The 23,010-nt window shown below is 44.8% G+C and overlaps 1 pseudogene; it reads right to left on the bottom strand.

Annotated features, from left to right (window-relative positions):
- Window positions 1–697: 697 nt before the first annotated feature.
- On the bottom strand, window positions 698–14,991 carry LOC145417014 (facilitated trehalose transporter Tret1-like; annotated as a pseudogene).
- Between the last annotated feature and the right edge of the window lie 8,019 nt (window positions 14,992–23,010).

Here is a 23,010-nt window from a genome sequence, read left to right on the forward strand (position 1 = left end):
GAATGGGAGTTAGCAAATACTATTAGGATGCTTTAAGGACCTTTCTGCGGTCCACAGGCGTTAAACTATGACTCTCTTCGTCTTCCTCCTTAAATAGAGAGGTCCAAGAGGAGCCGAAACTATTGTATCTTCATAGTTAATGCATTACCAGTATACAGTATGGGTGTGATTCTTCCCTGACAATGATCCCTGATCCTTTTTAGCTTCGCTGATGGCCTGGTGGTCAAACTGGACTGCTGATTATAATAACAGTAAGCAAGGAGACATACCTAGCTCGTAAGTTACACTCATCGAATTTTATACAACTATGACAGTATCCAAGTTGTGGGAATGTCCCAGTTCCCTCAGGTAAAAACATACCAAACACAATACTTATTTCTCGTTGTGCCGTCTACAGTGCTGTGAATGAAACAGAAGGTTGCAGATGGTTCGATACACCCACTTCTGGACACCTTTTCAGTATTATTATGAGAGAATCTGTCTCTTTACAATGAACTCAGAATCAGTGTGTGGTCAGAATTCCTTCACACATGGTAGGCTATTCTTGCCCGTCCCATCTGGAAGCCTGTGTCTAATGCCGAATTCGAGAAGTTTTGTCATTGTAAAGAGCGTCCCCTTTCGAACAATCTGTGAATATCACCGAGACAAAAGGGCCAGTGTGTGGGTTGTCATCGTAAATAATTTCGGTATGTGAGTCTCACAGTTCTCCAACAGACAATATTTCTTCCTTCTTCGTACCTGTATCCGAAGTCAAATTTGTGGAGGTTAGCGGTGGTACCTGGCGGCCCCGATGGCACCGTGTTTCAATATCCTCCACAGAGAGTCCTCGTGTCTCCGGCAGAATCCACACCACCAAAACAACCAACACGCAGCAAACACCACTAATCAAGAAAGCCCAGTGAACTTCCAGACGATTCAGTATCCATGGAAAACTCAGAGTGGAATCAACATATCCGAAGAAGTAGAACCCGTAGGCAACTGATAACGCCGTTTCTCTGACAGGATTGGGCACTAATTCTGTATCGAACACGCAGCGGGAGTATAAAGCATTATTACAAACACTTCCGCCATGTGAGCATATGGAACGTTGTACTGGAGGTCTCTCATTTTGAAGGAGATTCCGAGAAGCGATTAACACCATAATAAATGATAACACGGTGACCATTTTCTTTCGACTGAATCTGTCCACTACACAGGCAACCACAACAGCACCAACTCGAGCGACTCTTTCAAAAATGGCGATAGCATAAGGATTTAGGCTGTACTTAGAATCCTGAAAGATCCTTATAGTGTAAATGGATACGGGAATGTCCCCTGTAAAGGAAACCAAAACGGAAAATACACTTAAAACCATGAGTCGATTGAGGATTGAAGGTTCACACATCATTTTCATCTGAGTATAAATATCTGCCTTGCACTTTCTGTCTTGAATTTTGCCGATAATATTATTTATTTCTGCCTGGGAGTCATAATGTGCTCCTCTGAAGAAAACTAAGGCTTATCTTTCTTCATCAGCTCGACCACGAAGGAGCAGCCATCGAGGAGAATTAGGCATAAAAAGATGCCCAATAAAGGAAGGAACTATAGCTAATCCACATGCAATAATCACTTCCTGTCAGGAGAGACGAAAGCTGCCGACAATGTAAACAAAAAAGATGCACATCAAGGATAATATATTCCTTAAACTCCTCGGATTTTCGCCTCGGTTATTTCCACTATGTAGCCCGATGCTGCAGGGCCCCAGACTCTCAGAAAAATTCCCAGCAAAAAGCGGAGGGTTAGAAGCGGCCATACTTAATTTACGAAGGCTGGGATAACCCAGAAAACAAGAAATACGGACAGAGAGGTGAGCAGCGTCAAACGAGCTCCCAGGCGCGGCATGAGTGGCAGGTTCACAAAGCATCCCACTATGGGCCAGGGAACAGGAGGCTGCCTGAAAAGGAGTAAAATATTGATATTACTCAATTAGCAATACAGGCATGGGCGACTGTGTGTATATTTGCTCCGACAGATGACTGTGCAAGCAGAGTGAAAGAGGAGTTCTGGGCAACTGTGGAAGTATGAAATAGAAAATTTTCAGAGGAGTGAGAGAGAGAGAGATTTTGATTGGAGATACGCATGGCAAAGTAGGGAATGTGAAGGTGGATGAAGTAGTTGGTGAGTGGAGTGTTCCTGCAGAAGTAGATGAGAATCGTAGTGCTCTAGTGGACATATGTGCGGGGAGAGGATTGGTGATAGCCAATACCCTCTTTAGGCACAATATGATCCACAGGTATACACGGCGAGTGATGAGAAGGGTGGGTGGTAAACTGAATGAACGGAAGGCACTGAATGATTATGTGTGTGTGGATGAAAGAATGAGATCTGTACTGGATGCAAGAGCACACAGAGGTTGGGAATGTTGACTATGATCAACACTTAGTAGTGATGAAAGTCAAGGTACCCGTGCGATGGATGAGTAGAAGAGAGGGCTGGAGGAAGCGGTCGATACAAAGAGGGTAGAAAGGTTGCAAGAGAATGAAAAAAGGCAGAATATAAAGGGGAAGTGGAGGAGTGATTGGGTAAATATGATTAGGTGCAGGTGGGGGAGGTGGAAGGTGCATGCAAGGTATTAACAGAAGAAATCTGTGCAGCACATGAGGTGGTGTGTGGGGTGAAGAGAAGACGAAAGGGGTGCAAGGAACAGCATGGTGAAATAAAAAGGTGAGACAAGCTGTGGCGCAATAGAAGAAAGCACATAGTGAGTGGATGGGAAGCAGAGGCATGGAGGAAGTTGAGAGACGGAGTAGAGAGATATATGTAGAGAAGAGAGAGGTAAAAAGATTAGTAAGAAAGAATAAGACGAGAGTGGATGACGGGTTTGGAAGGAATTTAAGTGAAAGCGGAGAGAATGTAAGAAAATGTTCTGGAACGAGGTAAAGAGAGTTAGACAGGGTGATAACGAAGGTACTACGGGAGTGAAAGATAAAACTGGCAGATTGCTGGTGGAGAAGGAAGAAAGAGTGAGCAGATGGAGGGAACACTTTAAGGAACTGTTAAGCATAGAGAGTGAAAGTAATGCAAGTATAAGTGACTGGGAAATGGCTTGGGGAGGGAGGGAGAAAGGAGAAAAAGATCAGTAGGACCGAAGTAGTGGAAGCAATGAAGTCAAAATGGGGAAAGCCCCAGGAACTGATGGAGTTGTGGTGAAATGCTGAAACACGGGGGAGAGATAATAGTAGAATGGATATGGAAGGTGTGCAGACTGGCCTGGAAGGAAGGTAGAGCCCTGGAGGATTGAAAGTCAGGTATAATTATTCTCCTGTACAGAGGAAAAGGAGAAAAAAAGAAGTGTATGGTAATCATAAGGGCATATATAAGACTGTCTCATTTAATGCTAGTAAAACCAAATATATACAATTTACTAATAGACAGATATTGCCTGACTCCTATATTACATTCACTGCTACAAATATTCCTGTCTCTAAAAGTATTGAAATTCTCGGTGTTTCACTTAACAATGTCCTCAGCTGGACCTCTCGTATTAGATCACTTGCTAAAACCACCTCAAATAAACTTGGATTATTTTACAGAGTCCATAACTTCTTCACTGACGAGCAGTTAGCTATAATTTATAAGAGTCATGTGCGCTCTCAGCATGAATATTGCTCATCCTTGTGGAATGGATGAGAAGAGGTTGCACTAAAACAACTAGACAAAATTCAGACCAAAGCTATTGGAATTATTAATAACCCTGCTATCATAAATAAACTACCTTCCTTACAAGCAAGAAGGAATGTTGCCTCCCTTGCATTATTTTACAGATATTTTTATAGCAAATGCTCAGACGAAGTTGCATCCATTGTGCCACCTCTCCATGTCTTCCCTTGTGCTACACAAGTATCTGGTAGTGTTCATGACCGGACTGTTGCACAGCCATATGGCAGAACTTCCGTCTATCAGAATTCTTTTATTCCCAGAACTGCAACTCTCTGGAACTTGCTTCCCCATAGTGGTTTCCCTCCAAACTTCAACCTACAGCTGTTCAAGTCCAACTGTTACAGATTTTTTTATGAATGGAGGACACCAGTAATCTGGAGTATGGATTATGTTTTTGATTCATTTGTTTTTCCTTCCTCTGTTTCGTTACTAAAAAAAAGAAAAAAAGAGGAATTTGTTGGAGAAGAACAGGGGGGGTTTCGGGAAGAGAAGAGGTTGTGTAGATCAGATATTCATCCTAAGGTGCTTAGAGGAAAAGTTTCTAAAGAAGGGAAAGAAGTTCTTTCCTGCCTTCATGGATTTGGAGAAAACATATGGCAGAGTGGATAGACAAGGAAAGGGAAAAATGTTAAGAATATATTGAGTAAACGGGAAGCTGTTGAATGCTGTGAAGAATATGTATGAGGGTGCTAAGGCTGCAGTGGGTGTGGATAGTGAACTGAGTGAATTTGTCTGAATGTTGGATTGAAACAGGGATGTGTCATGTCTCCATGGTTGTTCAATTTATATATGGATGGAGTCATAACGGAGATACAACGTAAGGCAATGGATATTGGAGCAGCCCTAGTGAGAGAGGGCTGCATTTGGGAATTTCCTGTTCTGTTGTTTGTAGATGGTACTGTACTGTTAAGTGAAGACGAAGGGGAACTGCAAGGCTTGGTGAATGAGTTTGGGAGGGTATCTGAGGAACGGAGTCTAAAGGTGAATATAGGGATGAGCAAAGTTAATGGTCTTCGAGAGAAATGAAGTCACTGAATGTACAATGAGACTGGATGATGAGGAAAAGGAAACTTTGAGTGCATTTAAGTACTTGGGTAGTTTGATGAGTACGGATGGAACTGAAGAGCTTGAAAGGGTACATCAGGGAAGAAAAGTTGGTGGTTCATTGAAAGCAACAATAAGAAGTAGGAAAGAGAGCATGGAAGTTAAAAAGTAGCTGCACGATGATATAGTGATACCAACTCTTACGTATGGAAGTGAGGCTTGGACCTTGTTGGAAGGACACAAGTCAAGTGTGAGAGCAGTGGAAATGTGTTATCCGAGAGGAGCATTTGGAGTTACATGGAGAGAGAGACTGACAAATGAGGAAGTGAAGGACAGTTGCTGTGTGGATGCGAATGTGATAGAAAACGAAATGGAGAATACATTGAGATGGTTTGGCCATGTGGAGAGGATGGAGAGTGAGAGACTAACTAGGAGAGTGTATGTGAATGAGATGAAAGGGGGAGAGAGGGAGGGGGAGACTGCGAATGATATGCAGAGATGGAGTAGAGAGTTATATGAGAGAGGGGTGTGTGAGTTGGGGAAAGGGTAGCGAAATGACAGGGGACAGGGCGACATGGATGCAATTTGTTTGTTGTCACCAGTTACAGGATGGAGGCGTCTGGCCAGAGACAGATTGATAGACTTTTCTCATCTCCACCATCGTCATAAACAACATCGTCATGAATATCATCGTCAGTATTATCATCATATCACCAGCATCTTGACCTTCACGGACATAATCACATACTGCACAATATCAGTATGTGGTAATAATTCCGACATTTCACCACCACCACCACCACCACCACCACCATCATCATCATTATTATCACGTTATTTCCCAGTGACAGTAGGATAGGATTAACTGAGCCAGGTATACGAAGTCGGTGGTCATAATTTTTGTACAAATTGTATGTGTGTGTGTCTGTCTGTGTCGAAACTCAAATCTCAGAAGGTATTGGTTGTAGAAGGAAAAGTTATTAAGAATAGTTGTTTAGAGTCACGACCTGAGTTCACATGTCACTGGCAGTCATCCTGGATGGATACATAATAGTCAAGTGTTCATCTAGTATTATTACAGTCTACCTGGCTCACAGACGACGGGTAGTCTCGTCAAGTTTAGAAAGCACAAATCATCATTATAACCATGCCATCGTTAATCCATATTCCACGGACATATTGCATTCACTCTGATTTTCCTGCAACCAAACGATTTAACTTAGGACAGACCTCTAGTGGTGAAGGGGTTAATGCAGGCTATGGACGGTATTCTTGTATGGTTAGGAGGCATATTAACTCCTCTTCATTACCGACTTATTACCTCGCCAGGAAAGAGTCCGACGTTGTTTTTGTTTTTGATCGAGTTTGTTTGTTTGTTTTTTTGTTTGTTAGCAACATTACGGAAAAGCGGCTGAATGAAATTACGTGACACTTTCAGGATATGTGGGCACTGGTCCCCTAAGCAAGTGATTAAATTTTGAAGGTAATCGAGTGACCCTAAAAGGTCAAAATCAAGGTCGTGGATTTCCAGAGGGCTGTAACTTGAAAACGGTTGAAGATAGAGATATTTACCATTAGGAACGATATGGGCATTCATTTGGCACCAAGACCTTTGACCTTGAAAGGTCAAACTCAAGGTCACGGATATTCAGGGGGCTGTACCACGAAACTAGTTGAAGATAGATATTTACTCAACATACAGGAAATCCCGTATGGGTTTTTAAATGGTACCTTGACCTCTGACCGTAAGTGACCTTGAAAGGTCAAACTCAAAGTCACGGATACTCAGGGGGCTGTAACTCGAAACTTGTTGAAGAGAGAGATACTGTTATTAAAATATAGGAAGTCTCATATGGGCTTTCATTTGGCAGCATGACCTTTGACCTGGAGTGACCTTGAAAGGTCAAACGCAAGAACAAGGATTTTCGGAGGGCGTAACTTGAGAACATTTGCGTCATTACCGTAGACTTTAATTGTGCACTTCCACTAAATAACAGAAACGAGTCAGTATTTAACAGCCATTAAATAATATTGGAGTCAGGTGAGGTTTGCTGTGTCTGACACCACTTGTCTCTGATTCTGCATCGTTACTGTATTATTGTGTGTTTTTCATCCAGTCTATGGAAAATAAATCGTTAAGAAAGAGGTGTTAGGGGTGCCTCCATACCCGAGAGAATGCGGGTCTATATCTTCCTCCTCCAATTTGAAAATTGTCTCAAGAGTTGAATGGTAACGGTGTGGATGTTGAAGTAATAAAAATACGAAATATTACAACAAATACAATGTGTAAATATAAATAAATAAATAAGTAAATAGACACATGTCAATAAATAAACAAGAAATGGATACGATTGTTGGGTGTGGTGTGTGGAGTGGTGGGTTGTAGGGGTAATTGGGTTAGTGAGTGGATGCGTTTGGTGGGCTGGGTGGGTAGGTGGCTGGATATGTGGGTGGTCGGGGAGGGGTCGGTAAATTAGGTTTGGATAAGATGAGTTTGATGGATAAGTCGGGTTCAAATGGGTGAATGGGATGGCGGAGTGAATGGGCTTGGGCTCAAAAGGGTGAATGGGATGGCGGAGTGAATGGGGTTGGGTAAGAAAGGTGGATGGGCGGGTGGGTCGGTGGGAGGACAGGATGGGCAGGGAGAGGAGGGTGGGGAGTGTTCAGGGAGAGCTGGGAGGGTTGTGTGGATGGATGAGATGGATGGCATTGTTGGGTGACCAGGGTGGGTGGAATTCGTGAGTGAGAAGGGTGGGTGGAATTTGTGAGTGGCGAGGGTGGGTGGTAGGGGTCGGTGGGCAAGATAGGTTGTCGGGATGTGTGGGCAAAGTGAGTCGCCAGGGTGAGTGGACACCGTTGGTCGCCAGGGTGTCTGAGACGATTGTGTGGTCGGGATGATCTAAGTGGGTGGTTGGGTTGGGTGGCTGGATGGGTTCAGGGTGGAGAAGTGAATGAGTAAATGAGTTGAGTGGCATTGTTGGGTGAACTTCGTGTGTGGCATTCGTGGGTTAGCAGGGTGGATAGCAGGGATCGGTGGGCTGGGTGGGTGGCAGGGGTGAGGTCGGTGGTTGTGTTGGATGGGTTGAGTGGGTAGGTGGATAAGTAGGTGGGTGTATATGTGGCTGTCCACATGACAAGGCAAGAGAGGGACTTATCTGGCCATATAACTTTTAACTGTTACTTGGATTTTAGTCTGTCGCTTAGAACACGTAGGATAAGTATTTGGATACCAGACTCTATACATTAAGGTCATTGTATTGAAATCTGCTAAAACTTCGATATAATCACTTCTCATGGAACTGAAGATGGATCTATGCACTTGATAATACACCTAATAGTAAGATAAATGAAAGTAACATTACATGCGGCAAGACGTGAGAGTGAGCGAAGCTTCATATCTCCGATCCATCCGCCCAACAAATCAGTGTTTGGTGGGGGTAAGGAGGGGGAGTTGGGGGAGTAGACGTGTGCGATTAACCTGACCTCTGGTGGCAGATTACCCTGTATCACGAATTTCTGTCCGGAGGTGTACGGCTGTCACGGCACCCACACCCAGGTACACCATAGCACAGCACACTCCACCCAGGATCTGAACACACAATTAAATATCATCATCATCATCATCATCATCATAATTATTGTCATCATTACTGTCATCTTCATCATCATGATTATTGTCATCGTCATCATCATCGTCATCAATCATAATTAATGTCATCATCATCATCATTGTCGTAATTATGTTCATCGTCATCGTCATCATTATCATCATTGCTGACACCATCATCATCATCATTACGAGGAAGCGAGCTCAGCGACGCGTTTACTTTACGTTCAGCTGAGAAATGAGCAGCCCAACACGACCCACCCCGGTTCGACACGACACGGCCAGACCACGATAGTTCTCAGAGGCTAATACCTTTTTTACAGTGTGTGATAGAGAAGAGATTCTTTCAGCAGGTAGCAGATACATTCAATACAGTTTGTTATTAGCTATATATCCGGTATTTACTCATGAGACCAAAGAAACTCATTGGAATCCCAGTATTCCACGGAAATGTACGCAGGGCTTCATTTGATATGCTCCACCATGAAATCAAATTAAAAAAAGATTTCCTGTTGTAACACTATGTTTCTTGCATGAATTCAAACAATTAAATATCTGATATTACGCTCATAATTTTACATGAACATTTTTTTTCTATGTTTAGGGAGTGAAACCAGGAAGGATGTGAATGAGAAAGAGAAAACGTGAGGAAGTAAATATTTTAGCTCAACTATTCTTCACTTATTGTTCAAATACCTCACCAGACACGTGGAAAGTTTACACCAAGAAAGCTAACTCGCTCGTCACGCACTCAAAAAGCGCACTTTACTGGTGCTTATTGTCATCATCATCATCGTCATTATTATGTTCGTCCTCTTCACCATTATCATTATCAATACCATCATCCCCCCATCCCATCCCTCCTTTGCATTCCCCCCCTCCCTTTCAAGTTATAGGGCACTTTCGCTCCTTAGTTCCTTCTAAAACTCCTTACACGAGACGACTGACTTTTAATATTGAAATGCTGGTTGGACAGAACGTAACACTTCTGAATTTATTCCAGGCATCCATTCTCGAGGATGAGGTGGAGGGATGGGGTGGGGAGGTATATGAGAGTGGGAGGTGTGAGCTGGAGAGATGGCAGCCAGAAGGATGGGAACAGAGTGGCACGGAAGCTATTCGTTTGAGTCCATCCTTTACTGGGTGAAGGGGTCTGGCTCTGGGAGTAGATATATAGATAGGCAGATAGATATATCCTCGAAACGGGCGTTTGTTAGAAGGCAGAGTTAAAAGAAATGCGTGTCTGACAACATGCAGTCTAACATAGATGTTAATGTATTGCTTGTCACATGCGAATAGTTGTACATCATGCATATTTTACGTGGTTCATTGGCAGAACAAGACAATGATGTGGCTCTACATCCTTTCCATAGCACTTCTTTGTGTCTATTGATGTGCTCGTGTGTTAATTTCTTGGTACAACTCAGTATTCAAGACGGATGTCAATGTTAGGTCAGGTCAAAGTAAAAGGAGTACAGTGGTCGAGACAGGTGAGATGGTCCATCATCCTAACGGACTAAGGTCTTAATCCCAGATGGGGCAAGGAACAGTTTAAAGATTTTAGCTTCGTTAAAACAGACTTTACTGATCTACCACAGGACACGCCGACATTTCGTAAACACACTCCCGCCAAAAACTTATATGTAGACAGCCCTAGTATGTATTCAGTATGGATGGTAGCTGTTAGCGCCGAAGTGATGATATGCAGAAGTGTATGATGGTTCGTCGACATAACGTGGTGTGTGCCCGCCTCAGACTGGGCTACCGACCTGTGTGGCAGGTGGCTGGGGTGGGCAATGCACCTCATTTCTCCTCCTGTAAGCTGTGTGACGCACCCAATGCCAACACCCTTCACCATTATTGCCTGCAATGTCCACTTGTCTCTGATCTAATACCACACGGACTCACATTAGTGGACACTTGTAAACCTTTGTTGGAAGATGATAACCTAGTTGTTATTCTCATGCGTCATCCACACTTTGGTGGGTGTTAATTTGTTATAGCTTGACAGCGTGTCTTGCGTGGCACGAGTTCTCCTGTACTCACCTCACATATGACTGCATGGCACTGTACTAGGTTTGTCGCCTTCGGGCATAATAAATTAATCAAATCAAATCAAACTCCAGGGGGTTTATTTTATCAGTAGCAAGTTCTGATGATATTTTTCCCAAGTTTTTGCTTTAATCTCGTATTTCCACTACATTGCTTCAAACTTTTTTGCTTAGCGACTCTCAGGTATGTTCTTGACAACATATTTTGTGATTTTCGTGGTGCAATTTGGCACCTTTGGAACCTCTGTTGCATTTGGAGGCTGGGTGAGGAGTGGCTTTCATCGATGTGTTAATAACCAATTTCTGACGCGAATCTCAAATACAGTATATGTTGATTCTTATGAATTTAAGCATGGGATTGTAGTGACAGAGGCAGTGAAGGTATCCAACAAGTGAAATAGTGGAGGGAAGCGTGTAAAAAAAGGATTGAGGCCATTTTTTTCTTTGTGTGTCCAACCCTGGACACGATCTTCACAGCCTTTTCTCTGTGGCCCAGGAGTCCTCCTACGTATTGCACCAGCACACATCATCACTGTGGCATCAACATCCACCATCCATACTGAATAAATGGGAGGACTATCTTATACAGGACTGGAGTACACTATCGGTATTAGTAGAAATGTTTCTCCAATATGTCGGCGGGTCGTATCAGTAAAGGCCGCTTTAACGAAACTTCAGATTCTTCAACTGTTCCCTCTCCCTTCCTGGATACGAACCTGGGTCCACTGGAAATGAGGTCAGTTCTGTACAGACTCTGATACTGCATCAGGGTGGTGGTTTTGGACTATCCATAGCAACCAGTGGAGATGCCATGGAGGGGGGGGAGGAAAGATATTAATGAAGGAAAGGAAGGAGGGATGGAGGAAAGCTCCAAGGGATTGGATGTAGGAAACTTAAGACTCGGGGGATTTAGTGATGTTACCAATGGACAGCCAGAAGAAAATAAGAATGGAGGGAGCAATCATAAATCTGTTCCCTAGCAACAAGGCTTGGCCAAGAATATATCCTGGAAGGAGGAGAGTCAGAGAGGAAAGTTGTCAACAGAGAAAAGGATGGAGCAAAGGTGAAATTGGAAAGGTAGGAGTGGGGGTGGGTGGGCGTGACGTCTGTCTGTTTAGCCTTCCAGAAAATTTGGTATAAATCGGATAAAAGAATTGGTAAAGTTGGCCTTGCCGTGTGACCTTGACCTTTGACTTATCAAAAGAAAAAAAATAGCTACCTCTTTCGGTCGGTGTCCAGCTTTCCTCCACATTTGCTTTAAATCAGACCAAAACTCTTTTTACCAGCTGCGATAGCGAAGCTGGTATTGTTTTCAGTTTGTGTGTGTGTGTGTGTGTGTGTGTGTGTGTGTGTGTGTAAGCATGATAATTTTGCAGCCACTCAAGACATCATCACAAAATTTTCCAGATGTGTAGTAGGGGAAAAAAAATAGATCTATCTATCTATCTATTGCCAGACGCCTCAATCCCGTTTGGGGTGGCCACAAACAAATCGCCTCCACGTTGCCCTGTCCCCCGCCATTTCACTGCCCTGCTCCCAACTCACACCCCCCTCTCTCATATACCTCTCCACCCCATCCCTCCATCTCATCCTCGGCCTCCCCCTCCCTCTTCCCCCCTCCACCTCACTCACATACACTCTCTTCGTCAGTCTTTCACCCTCCATCCTCTCCACATGGCCAAACCACCTCAGTGTGTTCCTCATAACGCTTCCTATCACATCCACATCAACACCACAACGCTTCTTTATATCCTCATTCGTCAGCCTGTCTCTCCACGTGACTCCACATGCTCCTCTTAAATAACTCATTTCCACTGCTCTCACTCTTGACTTATGTCCTTCCAACAACGTCCAAGCTTCACTTCCGTACGTTAGAGTTGGTATCACAATACTATCATGTAGTAACTTTTTCACTTCCATGCTCACTTCCCTGTTTCTTATCACTGCTTTCAAAGAACCAGCAACCTTTCTTCCCTGCTGTACCCTTTCAAGCACTTCACCCTCCAAACCTCCATCCTTACTCATCACATTACCCAAGTACTTAAACGTACTCACATTTTCCAATTCCTCACCATCCAACCTCGCTGTCCATTCACTGACTTCACCTCTCTCAAAGACCATCACTTTACTCTTCCCTACATTCACCTTTAGATTTCGTTTCTTACACACTCTCTCAAACTCATCCACCAAGTCTTGCAGCTCCCCTTCGTCTTCACTCAACAACACAGTATCATCTGCAAACAACAGTACAGGGAGTTTCCAAATACTATCCTCTCTCACCAGGGCCACTCCAACATCCACTACCCTACCTTGTATCCCTTTTATTACCCCATCCATGTACAGATTGAACAACCATGGAGACATGACACATCCCTGTTTCAACCCAACCTTCGAAGAAAAAAATTCACTCAGTTCACTATCCACATGTACTGCAGCCTTAGCACCATCATACATACTCTTCTCACCATTCAACGACTTCCCATCTACTCCATATATTCTTAACACTATCCACAATCCTTGTCTATCCACCCTGTCATATGCTTTCTCCAAATCCATGAAAGCCGCATACAACTTCTTTCCCTTCTCTAGAAACTTTTCCACTAAAGATCTAAGAATGAATATCTGATCTACACAACCTCTTCCCTTCCTAAAGCCTTCCTGTTCTTCTCCAACTAATTTCTCTGTTCTTTCTCTAACTCTGTCAATAAGTATCCTACCATACACTTTTCCTATTATACTAAGAAGACAAATGCCCCTATGATTACCACACACTTCTTTTTCCCCTTTTCCTTTGTATAAGGGAATAATTATACCTGACTTCCAATCCTCCGGGACTCTACCTTCCTCCCAGGCCAATCTGCACATCTTCCACATCCATTCTACTACTATCTCTCCCCCATGCTTCAGCATTTCACCACACACTCCATCAACTCCTGGGGCTTTCCCTGATATAACTTTCTTCATTGCTTCCACAACTTCTATCCTACTGATAGATCACAAGTTCGAAATTGGTGAAACTAAGTCAAGGTCTGTGTCTGTTACCACGATAACTTCGTAACGGCTCAAAATATTATCACAAAATTTTACAGGTGTGTAGTAGATATGAAAATCATCTACGAGTACTGTTTTCAGTTTGCCTGTGTGTCTGTGTGTGTGTTAGCACGATAACGTCACAACCGCTCAAGTTATCATCACAATATTTTACAGGTGTGTAGTAGGGATGAAAATCTACTGGTTTGAAATTCGTGAAAGTAGGTCAAGGTCAAGGTCATATTCCTAGCCGCGCTAGATATGTATCGGCTCTCCGCTGGTGTGATTCCCTCCTTGGGGGGTCCTCTAGTTTAATTATTTTATTCACACACAGGTACAGGGGTCGAACTTTGACCATGCCCTTTTGTCTTGATCTTTGATTGATGGTCTGCACATACAAGTAGCTTTGTTCTTGCCTTACATTAAAATCTTTTGAGTTTGGACGATATTGTATAAAAATTTTTAAATTTCTTTTGTTCACACACACACACACACACACACACACACACACACACACACACACACACACACACACACACACACACACACACACACACACACACACACACCGCTCGCTGGTGCAGTGGTAACGATCTCGCTTGCCAACTGGTGGACGGGAGTTCGCGCCTCTCTCAGGTTGCGAAAAGTTTCACTGACGAAGTGGGTGGTTACTGTCCCCCTTGAGCAAGGGGACGGATGTGTGCGTGTGTGAAGGTCACAGCCTTGCCCTTAGATCGGACTACATGAGCTTTTAGCTCCCTTCCGGGAGGGTAAAAAGCTGACGATCACGACCATCAAGTGATCCTGACCGACCCGGTGAATTACACACACACACACACACACACACACTCACACACACACACACGCTCGCGCGTTTAACAAAAATGACACCCACACGCTTCGCGAGCGTTGGTGTAATTAGGAATGATATACGCAACATCTCAGTAAAGTTACTGAATCTCACAGTAGCGGCCATGATTATAAACACACTTCAATACAAAAACCAGAGAGACGGTGAGCAGGGACTCTTGAAACTAAGTCATACAATCTTTAGTCCAACAAACGTTTTAGAATACTGTGTAATAGCGTCATAATTAGTCAGCTAAAAAGTAGGGCAATGCTCTTGTCTGCAGCACCGTCTATACTTTATATACTTTCACTTGTCGGAGGAGATTCTCGTCCTTCAGCAGCCCAATTTCCCGTAACTGAAAGGCGGAAAAAGTCAGTGATACAGCCCTGCGTCCTTTACGCAGCACTTTCTCATGGTCAGCACCATAATTTAGTGTTAATCTTTTATTATAGCTCAGCACCCAAGATGTAGCGATGGCAGCTTTATGCCAGGTAAAAATGAACAAAGTATAGTGTTCGCAGAGTATGAATTCACCCTTTTACACACGTTAAAGAGAATAGCGTAAATGATTCCTTTACCTGACGGTCTTGTTCCCAGTGTGGTCCTTCCCCCAGCTCCTTGCAGGGGAAGGGAAGCTGTTTCACGTCCACACTACACATACCCACTGTTTGTTGTTGCTGCACATGCAGTATAAGAAGAAAGCTTACCATCGACACAGCTTGCATCAGTTACATACAGTACAAGAGGGTACTGAGGTGAACTGGGAAGAATGCATCGCTCTGGAATACGGTGGACTGGAGCGGGGGAAGTTATGAGTAGGGTGGGGTTGGGTATGAGTGAGCTGGGGTGGGAGAAGTTATGGGTGGGGTGGGGTTGGGTATGGGTGAGCTGGGGTTGGGTATGGGTGAGCTGGGGTGGAGGAAGTTATTTGTGGGCTGGGGTGAGGGAGGGTATGGGTGGGATAGGATAGGGTGGGGTGCAGGAGGGTATGGGTGGGCTTGGGTGGGGGAAGTTAGGGTGGGATGGGACAGGGTATTAGTGAGTTTGGATGGGGAAATTATGAGTGAGGCGAGGTGAAGGAAGTTATGGATGGGGTGGGGTGAAGGAGCGTATGGGTGAGGTGGGGTGGGTTGGGAGAGGTTGTGGGTAGGGTGAGGTGGGGGAATGTATGGGTTGGGTGGGGTGGGGTGGGTTGTGGGGGGATGGGGGAGGATATGGATGGAACGGGGTGGGGTGGGGAGGGTATAGGTGGGCTGGGGTGGGGGAAGTAGGGTTAGGAGAGACGGGAGAGGGTATGGATGGCCCGGGGGAGGAAGAAGTCATGGGTGGGGTGGGGTTAGGGAGGGGAGTATAGGGGAGGGGTGGATGAGGGGAGGGTAAGGGTGGGGTGGAGAAGGAAAGTATAAGGGTGGGGTGGGTAATGGGAGGGAAAGGGTGGGGTGGGGGAGGGAAGGGTAATGGTGAAGTTGAGGAAGGGAGGGAAAAGGTTGGGTGGAAAAAGGAATGATAAGGGTGAGGAGGGGGGGGGGAGGGAAGGTTAAAGGTCGTGATGGGGAGGATAGGGCAAGGGTGGGTTGGGGAGGGGATGGTATGGGTGGGATGGGGTAGGGTGGAGTATGGGTGACCTGGGACGGGGTATGTTATGGGTGGAGAAATGGTGGGATGGGGTGGGCGAAAGGATGGTAAGGGTGTAATGGGGGAGAGGAGGGTAAGGGTGGGGTGGGGGAGGAGAGGTTACGGTTGGGGTGGGAAAGGGGAAGGTAAGGGCTGGGTGGCGGAGGGGAGGTTATGGGTGGGTTGAGGGAGGTGAGGGTAAGGGTGGGGTGCGGTGGGGTTTTAGGTGGGCAAAAGTGGAATGGGGAAGGGGTGGAGAGGAGAGGGTAAGGTTAAGGTGGGGGAGGGGAGGGTAAGGGTGGGGTGGGAAGGGGAGGGTAAGGGTGGGGTGGGGAAGGAAAGGGTAAGTGGGGTGGGAGAGGGGAAAGTAAAGATGGGTCCGGTTAGGGGAGGGTAAGGGTGGGGTGAGGTGGGGGGGGAAAGATAAGGGTGGGGTTGAGGATAAAGGTGGGGTGGGAAAGGGGAGTACAAAGGAATGCAAACAACAGCACACCTGTTGGTCCTTGCGTGCCTGTTTGATATGGGGAAGGTTATAACCAACAAAACTAATTAATCAGCTAAAGACAAGGATAGAAAAGCAGAAGGGCTGCCCCCCCCCCCATTAAACCCTCCAGCCGAAGCCGGCAGGATATAGTGAGAAAGACCACCATGCAGCATAAAAAAAAAAAAAAGAAACTCATGGAAATTTCATAGGAAAGAGGGAAAGAAAATTTTATTGTACACAATATACCTGGAGGAGAGAGTAACACTAGGCCAGCTGTATTTATCAGTGTTGTTCAGCAGTTGTATCTTCCAAGCTCTGTAAAAGAAAAAATATAACACACCACAGAAATGTGTTATTCAAGAGTGAACATACTTAGTTGGGGGTCAGATGACAGGTACATATCCAAGCGAATTTTAAAGATTACACCTGTATCACAGTTTCAATATTTGAGGGCAATTTGTTAAATGTATTTACAACTCTGTTAAAGAAAAAATGCATAGTTTCATGTCACTGAAAATGTTTGCCAATAATTATAATCCCATTACCTAAAGTATAGCTTGGCCGATCAACTGTGAAATATTAATCGATCTTCATATTATCATATCCTTTGAATATTTTGAATACTTGAAGTCAATCTCCTCGTAACCGTTAAGTTAGGGTAAAGAGATTCAGTGCTTCTAAACGTTCCTAGCACGGTTTATTTGTCAGTCTAGGTGTTATCTTTGTCACTCTTTGCTCTATTCTCTCAAGGTTCACCATATCCTTTTTATAATACGGTGACCAAAACTGAACACAATATTCCAAGTGCGGACGTACTAAGGAATGATATTAAGTGAGGACGATAATATAGGATTTATATTCAAATGCTTTACCTATGAATTCAATCAATTTATTGTTTTTTTGTGTGTTTTTTTTTTACAGCTTCTGTACATTATTTACTTAGTTTAAAATCGTTTGTAATTATATATACTAAGTCTTTTTCGTGGTTTGCTGTATCTTGTTGGACGTTATTCATGTTGTAACTAGTTCTTATATTTTTACTGCCAATGGTTAGCACTTTACATATATTAATACTGACATCCATTTGCCATGTTAGGGCCTAGTTATACAGTTGATCAAAATCTCTCTGAATTGCCTGCCTTTGCAATGCTGTATGTGCTCAGTTACCTATTCTAGTACCGTTGGTGAATTTTGAAATCTTTCAATATAATCCTTAACCAATATCATTTATGTATATTAAAAAAAGAACAGGACCTAACACTGAACCCTGCGGCACTCCACTGGTAACGTTCATCCAGTCTGACTCTTTTCATTTATTACAACTCTTTGTTTTTGTCCGGTGAGCCAATCTTTGACCCACCCGGCACACTGCCACTAAAACCATGTGCATTTACCTTCTGAAGGAGTCTTTTGTGTGGAACTTTGTCAAAAGCCTTTTGAAAATCGAGGTAGACAACATCAGCAGATTTAGTCTCGTCGTACATGTTCAGTATAAAGTTGAAAAAGTCCAATAGATTAGTGGGGCACGAGCGATTATTCTGACAACCATGCTGCCAACCTTTGATGAGAGTCTTTGTTTCTAAGTGTTTCACAAACTTGTCTCTGATAATAGTTTCAAGCAATTTGTAAACCACTGTTGGGTTAAACTAATTGGGCAGTAAATTTTTGGTTGTGCTCTGTCGCCCTTTTTGCAAGTTTCCATTCTTGTGCCACCATATTGCTCTTTAGTGATAAGTTAAAAAGTTCAGGTAAAATCTTTGATATTTCATTCTGTAGATCCTTTTATACATCCATCCATCAATCCATCATCCAATCCTACGTTGCCCCATGAGGAGCGTAGGAGCCCGGGGCTAGGAAATTTGGTCCTGGCATTTAAGATGAGAGTGACCAGCCTCACTCATCCCTGAGAGGCATTACGTGAGCAATAAACCCCAACCACCCCTTGGATATAAACCTTCACCGGCTCAATCCGACAGGAGCACCTTTATTACCCACTAAACCACCAGGAGCCAAAATTTGGTTATATGGTTACCACCCAGCGTAGTAAATGGTTTCCTGGTGTACAGGAAACCATTTGGCTTGTCACTCAGTGTAGAGTCACCCACAGGCAGAAGGAAGAGGAAAGAATGAAGGAAAGAAAGACACAAGAGAGAGTGTAAAGTCACCCGCAGGCAGAAGAAAGAGGAAAGAATGAAGGAAAGAAAGACAGAAGAGGATGGATGGAAAGAAGGATGGAGGAGAGGGCAGACACCTGAGAGCAACACTACATCAAGTGAGTGGATGGTGAGCGCTCCCGCCTGGAGATATTTTGTCCAGTCCTGGTGTTTTATTGTCTTTAAATTTGCTAATTGCAAGTAGTACATTGTGATCACTAACTGCAATATCATTTTGTTTTCCTCTTCTATAGGGCCCGAGGAAACTCCAGGAATCGTATATATATATTATATTGTAAATGCTGACACGAAAAAGTATTCACAATTTTTGTCATCTTATTTTCATCATCAGTGTGCTCTCCGTTATCTGTTATTAACTGCTCAATTGTGTGAGATATTACCTTTTTGCTTTACAGTATATGTAACTGAAAAATTATTTTGGATTTGGCTTACTGATACTGGCAATACTGTATGTGCCTCGAGGTTTTTCTTAATGCGTCTAATTATTTGTTTGGCTTTCCATCGAAGAGCATCATATCTCTTTTTATCGCTTTGAATGTTTGTGGTATTATTTTTATGTGCAAGATTTGTTGGTACCAGACAGTGTTTAATATCGGAGTTCCACCATTTGGATTTAGAATTTTTGGCAGGGCTTCTGTTGTACAGTGGAATACAAAACTTGACAGCATTGTTGAAGTTTCTATTATAAATTTCCATGCATCATTGATATCTAATGTTTTGGCAATGGCATGCCAGTCACCTGCACCTACAATTGCCTTTAATTTATTTAAATTTGCCTGCTTATATTGGGGCACTTTCTCACAACTGGCCCTGATATTGTCATCGCTGAATTTAATGTTAAATGTAACTTTGCGATGATCATTTGTACTAAATTCTCTTACAATAAAGTTGAGCACTTTTTTTTTTTTTTTTTTTTTTTTTAATGTAGCTAAGACAAGATCTAGGATGTTCGCTCCACGTGTCGGATAATTTACAAACTGATACAATGAACTTTCCTGCAAGTTTATATATGGGTTTAACCCTGTGTGTAAGGACAGGACTTCTCCCTACTTCGAAACTGGTAAATTAAAATCATCACATATTACTGTGCTTTGCATACAGGTGGTTTCAGCAATTTGACTGAAGATTTAGTTGTCAGTGTTGAGTGGCTGACCTGGTGGAAGATAAATTAACCCAAGTGTGATTTAATGACAAGATTCGTTTCTAAGATGAATATAAATATACAGCTTGGTTAATTATGACTGGATGAAATCCTTTCAAATGAAAGAAAAGCATTCGGGAGCCGAATGCTAATCGCCTGCTAGAATATGCTGTTGGCCAAGGTTCTGGCCATATCTTTTTACCCTGAAGGTTTCATGTTGATAGCTCAAGCCGTTCGTGAGATATAATGGAGTTAAAGGCATGTGATAAAAACTAGCTTACCTTTGGTAGCCATTTTGGTGACCTTGACCTTGACCCCGAATGCCCATTTTCGAACTCGGCCGAAATTTTGACCATATCTTGATACCCTGAAGGCTTCATGTTGATAGCTCAAGCCGTTCATGAGATATAATGGGAACACACACACACACACACACACACACACACACACACACACACACACACACACAGAGGCAGGCAAAAACATTATCGCTCCGCCTTTACAAGGAGAAGCGATGATTATAACAACACACCTCCCCCTGCCGTATTCTTTCTTTCACTGCTGAAAATGTGACGGCAAGGGTGGGGTGGGGGAGGGGAGGGTAAGGGTGGGGTGGGAATGGGGAGGGTACGGGAGAGCGAAGGATAAGAGGAGGATGGGGGAAGAAAGGGTAAGGGTGGGGTTGGGAGGGGGGTAAGGGTGGGGGTGGGGTGGGGTTGAGGAAGGTAAGAGTGGGGTGTTGAACAGGAGGGTAAGGGTGGCGTGGGAGAGGGGAAGGTAAGGGTGGGGTGGAAGAGGGGAGGGTATGGGTGTGGTGAGGGAGAGGAGGGTAAGGATGAGGTGGGGAAGGGGAGGGTAAAGGTGGGGAAGGGGAGGAGAGGGTATTGGTGGGGTGGGGGGAGGAGAGAGCAAGGATGGGTTGGGGAGGGGAGGGTAAAGGTGGGGTGGAGGAGACTGCAATGGTGGGGTGGGGGAGCGGAAGGTAAGGGAAAGGTGGGTGAGGGGAGGGTAAAGGTAGGGTGGGAAGGGGATGGGTGTGGTGGGGTGGGTAAGGGATGGGTGTGGTGGGGTGGGTAAGGGGATGGGTGTGGTGGGGTGGGTAAGGGGATGGCTGTGGTGGGGTGGGTAAGGGGATGGCTGTGGTGGGGTGGGTAAGGGATGGCTGTGGTGGGGTGGGTAAGGGAATGGCTGTGGTGAGGTGGGTAAGGGAATGGCTATGGTGGGGTGGATAAGGGGAAGGCAAGGGTGGGGGGGGGAGTTAATGGAAGGTTAAGGGTGAAGTGGGAGATTGGAGGGTAAGGTTTGGGTAGGGGACAGGAGAATAAGAGTGGAGTGGTGTAGGGTAGGATGAGAATGGGATAGGAGAAGGGAGGGTGAGGTGGGGTCGGCGAGGGTAAGGGTGGGGTTGGGGAGGGTGGGTGTAAGGGTGTGGTCTGTAACGTGAGGGCAAGGGTGTGGTGGAGGTTGGGAGGGTATTGGTTGGGTGGGCAAAGGAAAATGGGGTGGGGGAGGGGAGGGTAAGTGTTGGGTGGGCAAAGGAAGGATAAGGTTGGGGTGGAGAAGGGGAGGGTAAGGGTGGGGTGGGGACGAGGAAAGTATGGATAGAGTGAGGTGAACGATAGTTAGGTTGGGATGGGGAAGGATGGGGAAGATTAAATATGGGTGGGGAAGGGTGGGGGGAGGGTATGGGGGGGTTCGGGAGGGTATGGGTGGGGAAGGGTGGGGGAGGATATCGGGGGGTTGGGGAGGGTATGGGTGGGGAAGGGTGGGGGAGGGTGTTGTTGCGGAGGGGTAAAGATGGAGTGAACACCTTGAGGCGGAATGCGGTAACGAGGGTGGGTAAGAAGGAATCGGGAAGGGGTGTAGATGGAGAGGGGGTGGAGGGTGGAGACGCAGTGATGAGATTAGAAGCAGAAGAGAGAAAGAAGAAGTGAGAAGGGGTGGCGAGATAAGGTCTGTGGAGACATGGGATGTACAGGTATGAGTGAGAGGGGTGGAGGATGAATGAAGAGGAGAGTAGGATGCAGAGGGAGAGAGGGGGGATGATGCTGAAAGAGGGGGAGGTGGAGAATAGGTGGGGTGTAGAGGGAGAGGAACAGGGGTATGATGAGTTAGCAACGGATGTGGGGCGAGGGAGGACAGGAAAGAATAAAGAAGAGAGAGGGATTGAGAGGGGGAGGGGAAGGGGGATGTGTAGAGGGCGATGTGAAGGGAAGCGGTATATAGAGCGAACTGAAGGGAAGGGGGGTGTAGGATGAGATGTGAAGGAAAAGGAGATGTGTAGAATGAGATGTGAAGGGATGAAGGATGTGCAAAATGGGATGTGAAGGGAAGAGGGATGAGTAGAATGAGATGTGAAGGGAAGAGGAATGTGTTGAATGAGATGTGAAAGGAAGAGGGATGTGTAGAATGAGATGTGAAGGGATGAGGAATGTGTAGAATGAGATATGAAGGGAAGAGGAATGCGTAGAATGAGATGTGAAGGGAAGAGGGATGTGTAGGATGAGATGTGAAGGGAAGAGGGATGTGTATTGTGAAGGGAAGAGGGATGTGTAGAGGGAGATGTGAAGGGAAAGGGGATGTATAGAAGATGTGAAGGGATGAGGGATGTGTTGAATGAGATGTGGAGAGAAGGGGGATGTGTTCAGGGAGATATGTGGGGATTAGGGATGTGTTGAGGGAGAGGTGAAGGGAAAGGAGATGTGTAGAGAGAGATGGAAAGGGAAAGAGGAAGTGATTAAGGAGAGACAGGATGTGGGAAGGATTGTGGCGTGTGGAGGAAGGGGACAGGCCGGGCAGCAAATGATAAACACTGGGTATTCCCCATCCACCCCAGCCGTGCACTTCCCTCCATCTATTACTGCGCTCTTGTCCCTCATGCTTTTCACTCTACTCCACTAATCCTTATAGTTCCGATGCCCTTTTAAGTTATTCTTACTATTATCGAACGATTAATATTATTCTACTTAGGACAGGCATGTCGTAGTGAAGGGTTTACTGGCAACAAGTACTGATAATTTAGCTGGTATCTCACAGTATGGTCGGTAGGGCAGGCCTTTCATTGCAGTGTGAAATTTGTTTTACGTAAGCCAGAATACTGTATAATATTCAAGTGTTAAACCAGTGAGATGGTTAAGGAAACCATCTGTAACTCTCTGCAGTCCGGTGTACAGTATTGTTCAGGTGGCAGGGAGTTGTAGGTGGGAGAACAAGGGTGTGGGATTTCTATGCCTATGGGCTCAGTACCAAGGACAGGGTAGAATGGTTTCCCCACCTCCACCCCTCAGGGTTTGGCAAGGGTTGACAACATTAGTGG

The sequence above is a fragment of the Coenobita brevimanus genome, chromosome 108 (assembly GCF_032717465.1).
Source record: "Coenobita brevimanus isolate Jiangsu-jjx chromosome 108, ASM3271746v2, whole genome shotgun sequence".
Lineage (NCBI taxonomy): Eukaryota > Metazoa > Arthropoda > Malacostraca > Decapoda > Coenobitidae > Coenobita > Coenobita brevimanus.